The sequence below is a fragment of the Schistosoma mansoni genome, chromosome 1 (assembly GCF_000237925.1).
Source record: "Schistosoma mansoni strain Puerto Rico chromosome 1, complete genome".
NCBI classification, from domain to species: Eukaryota; Metazoa; Platyhelminthes; class Trematoda; order Strigeidida; family Schistosomatidae; genus Schistosoma; species Schistosoma mansoni.
In genome coordinates this window covers 51450788-51458452 of record NC_031495.1, presented here as the reverse complement: position 1 = coordinate 51458452, position 7665 = coordinate 51450788, and positions in this window count along the sequence as shown.

Genomic DNA, 7665 nt, shown 5'->3' with positions numbered 1-7665 from the left:
TTTCTGCAATAACTTCATCATCAGGCTCTACAGTTATAAGTCCATAATTATTATGATATTTTACAAAGGTCAAAATGAGGCATGTATTAATGAATTTGACAATGTTATATGTTAAAAATGGTGAACGTTTGCATCCGTTACGACACATATATTTCAAAATTGTGTTGTTTGCAAATTAGAAAAGTCATTTAATGGAGGCCAGAATGATTTGGAGTTAAGTGTTCAGTCATAATCAGTATAATAGTAACACAGGAGAAATGAAGATGCGAAAAAAATCGTGTGAAAATGCATAGTAGAAGAATTTCATTTTGTCAATTGAGATAATAATGATAAACAGTAATAGTAACAATAATAAGATTGTTGTGTGAATATAATACGTATTAAGAGGGGTGTTATCAGGGTAATTACCATAAACATATTTGGAATAATGGTTGTAAGGATTAAGATAGAGGTGAAAAAAAGGGGGGCAGAAGTTTATAATATTTAGTTTAGGTATCCCGTTATCCAGTCGTCGGCCAAGGTAAACATAGAGGCTGGATATACCTTTTCTGGATACATAAGTTTGGTTTTCTGGAGTTCATCCAGATGGCTTAGGCTATGTAGAGTTGGCGTAATCTAGCTCCTTGAGGTAGATTTTTCGGAACTTGATATAAAACAGAGAAATCTTCCTCTATTTTGGTATGATGTTCACTATTTGCCAAGTGAGAAAGGATGGTGGTGTTAATGGATTTAGTGACTCCTTTTCCCAACCATGCTGGTACATGTTCATGAATACGCAAGGATAAAGCCCTCTGAGTACGGCCTATGTAACTAGCTCCATAGGAGCAGTTGAATCAATATATACATATGGAAGAACCCATCTTCGGTAACTTATCTTTGATTAGTTGTATAAGTACTGGTTTAGTTGAGAAAATTATGTGTAGCTTGGCGGTGTGAAAAGTCCTTTCAACAGATCTTTTCAATCGGTTATGTCACCTTTAAAGTCCAGTCTCAGATACAAGGTTTTTTTACTCACTGTATCACAATTTCTTCACTTTTTTATTAATATTTTCCACAAGGTATTTTTTTAACGAAATTATCTGGATAGCCATTATTTCGCAATGTGTATTTTAGTACGTCTATTTCACTATCGACACTGTCCTCAGAACATAATAGCTTGATTCTGTGGCTGAGACATTTAACCAAATTTATTTTATATTGAAGAAGAGTGAAGCTTTGGAAATGTGTATACTGACCAGTCTATGTATTCTTTCTAAATATATTACGTTTTATGAAACCGTCTCTTCTTCTAGAAAGCAGGACGTCAAGGAAAGCTATAATATTGTCTTTCTCTTCCTCGCTGGTGAATTTAATAGCTGGGTGGACGTTATTGAAAAAATCCAATATCTCCTGTTTGTCAACAATTTTGTCACATACGATTAGTGTGTCATCTATGTAGTAGTCTAGCTTACTTAAAATGTCTTTTAACGGTCCGTTATCTAGTTTGGCCATAAAAATGTCAGCAAGGATCAGGTGTGTTTTAGTAAGTAAAAAAAGAATTAAAATAGTTCATAATACATATCAATTGATGATTTCTCAAGTTTCAATAAGTTGTATATAGGTATGTATCTAGACATCGGTTATTTGTAAGGAGTACATCATCAGGTTTATGAAAGTCTTAACCATTAGTTTAAATTTCACCAACGTATTCAAAAGATAATTAACTTTTCATCTTCAATCCATCTTGATAATCACTAGTTTATTTTATAACATGTTATGATATAACAAATTTGTTATTCAGAAGGAGTTTTGTGGAGATTTCAGTATTTTCATAGTTGAAATCACGAGTCAATTGAAGCTAGACCACCATCGAAAACCTGGAAGCACTGGACGACCATTTCGTCTTATTGTGGGACTCCTCGGAAGTACGCATCCACGATTCCGCCTCGCGAGATTCGAATCCAGGACCTACCTGTCTCGCGCCAGAGCACTTAATCGATAGACCACTGAGCCGCCATTCAACGGTGTAAATGTTTAACTGTAACCAATTCACGAAGTTTGAACAACCGTTCACCAATTGTCTTCAGTGAGTCGTTATCTCACAACAGACGTGGTTGAACTGTGATGGTCACTGCTTCACACTAGAACTCCAGGACATATATCTTGAAGTCAGTCACTAATGAGCATATGATTATAATCAGAACGGGTTTTGTGAAGATTTCAGTATTTTCATAGTTGAAGTCGTGAGTCAATAGGTTAAGTGCCCTGGCGCGAGACTGGTAGGTCCTGGGTTCGAATCTCGCGAGGCGGGATCGTGGATGCGCACTGCTGAGTAGTCCCGTAATAGGACGAAACGGCCGCCCAGTGCTTCCAGGTTTTCGATGGTGGTCTAGCTTCAATTGACTCATGATTTCAACTATGAAAATTTGTTATTCTTTCTATTTCATATAATCCATCTCTTTTATTTAGTGTACAGAATATGTACCTTTCTTATCTTTTTGATTATCAGTTGGACATTCTTGTAACTGATATTTTTCAAAATTCATATTAAATTACTTAGTAAATATGAAATAAACCTTTTTTGAATTGTATTTTTCAGGTATATCACATTTCATAGATTGGCTTTATTTTCTCATTATATGTTCGAAATTTATAAAATAAGTTCATCATTTATCTGCAATGGTTTCCTACAACTTTTATGACTATTTCAAAATGGTTTCTATCTTCATATAGATTTGAACACATGGTTTATTTGTAAAAGAGCGTTAAAATCAATCATTATAAAGGTTACATTTCATGTTTCATTAATCAATCCTATGGAAGAATTCAAAGTCAGGAGCTATTTAACTCAAAAGAAATTTTATGTTTTGGTAAATTGTGTTTTTTAATAGTTGAATTCATGATTCGATCTAAGCTAGATTACCATCGAAAACCTGGAAGCACTAAACAACCGTTTTGACCCCATATGGGACTCTTCATCAGTGCGCATCTATGATCCCGCATGACGGACTTGAATACAGAACCTTCGGTTTTGCGGGCGCACGCCTAACTTCTAGACTACTGAGTCAGCATCTAATGGAGTTAATGTCTAACTTCACTCAATTCATTGTCTTGCTCAATCCTTCATTCATTGTCTGAAGTAGATAACTGTCTTCATCTGACAAGAATTAAACTCCACTAGTCAGGGCTTCTCACTAGAACTGCAGGAAATCCATCTTGAAACTAATCACTGGTGAGTACATAATTATTATTATTATTATTATCAGAATGGGGATTTATGGAGATTGTAGTAATTTTAATTGTTGAACCTATCAGTCGATCTAATCTGGACTCATAAATATAACAAGTCAATGAATGGAAAGATTGACAAGATTTTATTATTATTTCTGTTTCATTTAAATTTGTTTATACCAAAGCGAATTAATGTTTTCATTTGAATTTTTGACAATGATATCTGGAATCAACAATAGCTTAGTAATAGGAGTTTATTTCAAATTAACTATTTACTGTTAATTTTGCATTATGACCAACAATGGAATACAGAACATGTGTTTCTTCCTAATTTCAGTACGTCAGTGTGCTAACGTACAGAGGAAAAAAAATGAAAAATCAATCGTTAGGAAAAATATCATGTTTCTCTCACTGTTCATTTGAATAACATCTTCATATCAATTCATAAATAACGTTAAACTATGGTGATAATGAAAAAGAATAATCTTCACATTATGAGGTACATTCATATCTCTCTTATGGTACCTCTTTAAGTTTTGAAAGTAAAGAGAGTTACAACAGATACGATGGTGTAGACATTAGCATTATAAATTTTTAGGACGTATACACTACAGATACCGAGTCCTCAATATTAACAGTGGGAAAATACCCAGAGAGTTCCGTCTACCATCCTGAAATAATTTTATTGGTTGATGTATATAACATAAATGTAGGAGGTTCTGATCTTAGTAGATCAACCTTATTGATCAGCGTGTAATGTAAGTGAAAAAAAATCGTAGATTTCATGCATACTAGTTGACTTACAATACATCCTCCGCAGCCAGATTCAGTTGAAGTACTTCCGTCTACGCTCAAACAATTTTCGCATACGTAACAGGTGATAGAATAAACTAAACATCAATTACAAAAAGCGTACTGTTATGTTTGAAGCAAATTAGAAAGTGCATAATACTAAGCTCAAAAATTGATTCTGTGATTTTTATACTGGCTGAAAGAATGGTTGTGATCACCTCATATTTTATCATGATCAGTAATAACAAGTATAACAGACAGGGACTATCCAAGTTATAATACTGGGTGACACAATGTCACTTAAATTTATTTCTTTTAATTTCTATGTATCATGTTGAGTCAATACAGTTATAGATGTAATAATGAGATATATTGAGGAAGCGAAATAATACGATTATTGAGAATGAAAATCGAGATACGTGTACAAACAGTGATGACACGACTATGGTAAGCAAAGATGGATAGTGGCTAGCAGTGGAATCCAATTTGACGCGCGTTTCGTCCTATTTGGGACTCGTCAGCTGGATGTACCTGCATATCAGAGTTGATGTTCACTCTGGGACTCGAACCCAGTAATGACACGACTATTGTTAACAGTCATCGTCGAAGTGTATCGACAAGGCTAAATAATACCATCTGTAAATAAATCATAAATGCTGACTTACTTTGAAGTATACGCTTGTGATGTTATTGCCGGAAAAAATAACTAAAGCCTTACTGATACATCACTCAGCTAGAATAGAATAAAATCATTAGAATTCTTATCTTAAGCTACAATTCTACCTGCCTAGAGATTAAAAGTTGACATGGTTAACCATTCTATCATAAGAAATTATTTAATTTTCAAATGTTTACCTCGAAATAAGTACATTATTCTTTATTCATTACAGTTTATGAATAAACTTTTGTTAAACATTAAGCATATTTATAAATATTTGACAAAAAACTATAAATCTTTTCATTTCATTATATCTTAAATTGTTCTAAATTATACTTTTTTTATAATTATCAGTGATATTGTAGTGAATGAGAACACTAGTTGGGGACAATCGAATGTATTTAAGCACACATTACAGACTATCTCACTAAATTCTGATAACCATATAGCGAACAGTTAATTTGCAAAATAACAATCTATTGTCTCAATCTTCACCGGTTCTTCTGTAAATATCAATCCATCTTCTCTAATTCTATTGTTCATGCATTTTCCTACCTATTGCGCTTCATTTTAGTCCTTTTCTTATGGGTCTCCTGCCAAAATACATTCTATGTCTGATCATCTTATATGATATATGATATATATATGGATATAAATAGACCACACTACAATATGATCTCATTATTAATGTTTTAAAAACTGAGCATTATAGTTAGCTTAGTAAAATTTATGACATGGTTACCATTCATTTCATTTTTAATTCAATTACAATGCTAAATATAAATTTAATTTACCAAAGATAAAACTGATATTTATGGTTGAAGATATTTCATTGTTATCATAAAGATTTTCAGTATTTTTGTCTCAAGTGAACTAAACATTCAATTGAGTGATCTTTTTAAATATCCGTTCAATATGAAAACAGTTTACTTCATAGACTAACACAAGTTAGAATAACTTTGAAATTCGAAGAGAACATATTACCTGGTTCTTTCTTATTTGAAGCTATCTGATAGTGTTTATTCATGAATCTACCACGGATAGAATTTGTTGACCTAACATTAAGCTGGAAAAATGATAGCTTCAATACCCTAGATTTTCGATGTTATTTGACTAGTGATGAAGCTTGAATATTATGTTTATTTAATGGTTGAATTCATCAATCGATTTAGGCTAGATAATCATGGAAAATCTGAAAGTACTGGACGGACGTTTCTCCCCCGTATGGAACTCTTCAGCAGTGCGCATACACGGTCCTGAATGAGGTAGTCGAACTCAGGGCCTTCAGTCTCACGCGCGGACGCTTAACCACCGCTGGTATTCAACGGTGTTAATGTCTGGCTTCAACCAATCCACGACATTGCGCGACCGTCAGCCATTGTTTTACAATGAGTGACTGTCTCACAACAGATCTGGTTGAACTCCACTGGTTATGGCTTTTCACTAGAACTCCAGGAAATACATCTTGAAGACAGTCACTAGTGAGCACTTGATAATTATTTTCAGAATGACAGTTTGTAGAAATTACATTCCGCTGTTATCTAATATTTAAAGTATAACTTAGTATTAAACATACTTATATATTTTTCAATCATCAGATATACTACCATTTGTATAACATTATTTTCCTACAGAATTTTATTATTAAACAGATTCTATTATACAGGTAATAATTATGTAAATTAAATAAAAATAATCCTTAATCACACTAATGATATAAAATTTAATCTATGAATTATAATATAACTAATTATCAATAAGAAGATTTTAACAGTTGAGATCATGAATCCATTGAAGCTAGACCACCATGGAAAACCTGGAAGCACTGAACGGCCATTTCGTCTTATTGTGGGACTCCTCAGCAGTGCGCATCCACGATCCCGCTTCGCAAGATTTGAACCCAGGACCTATCACTCTCGCGTACAAGCTTCAATTCATTCATGATGTCAACTGTTAAAATTACTATAATATCCACAAATCTCCTTCTGATAATAAGAAAATTATTAATAATAATACAATAACGTACCATTTTTCATTGTTAAACATAAAACAATTAAGAATATACTAAAGTGTGATGATGTAATTATAGGATGCATCATAATTTATCTTTAATGTAAAGATTAATTTGTCAAAATTTATTTGATAAGCAGCTTTAAACTACATTAAATACTTTACAAATTGAGACGAATTACATGGACCAATAGATTAATGAATTGAATTCTTTTTTCTCTTTTCTTTTTTTGTAAACTACCAACCAATCATTTTATAATTGACTATTCAATTATTCTAATCAAACATGATGGCTTTTTATTTGTTTGAATGTATAAAATTAAATAAGAATTACATGATACATGATGACAATGATAATATATTTTATAAGTAGTATCTGTCAATTCATCAACTTTTCTTTTTGTTATATCTAGAGCTTTGATTCTTGGTATGCCGCGTACTACTAGACTACTTGAACGATCGAACCCGCAACGTCGCAAGAGAGAAGACAGAAGACTAATAAGTAGGAATTTTATTCCGCAAACAGTATCAAATATAGTACAAAAATCTCATGTATTTATAGTTTTTTTTTTGGTTGAAAGTAAATCATCATTTCGGACAGCTAATAGTCACATAGGGGGTTATTCTTATTCATCCAATAGGGAAGCTATAATGTTCCCCTAGTGGTGATTAGGTGAAATGTCTTAGGCTCTTTCTGGGCTTCTTGAGGCTTCCTTGAGTTTGCCAATTAGCGATCCTTACACTTTTTCTATTTACAAATGTATACTATCATTATTTCTTTTTGTTTCAAAATGATGTAATGCAGTGAAATGATAAGGACATTCATCACGTCTAATGATTCATATAGGGAATAATCATTGTAATTTAATGAATATCATTAATGTAGAATACTTATAATTAATAAATGTTTAAAACAGTTTTGTTGTCAGCATGAAACTAGATATCTTGCAAAAGGTTGTGTATATTTCGATTATTCTTCAATATTTCACGATAGA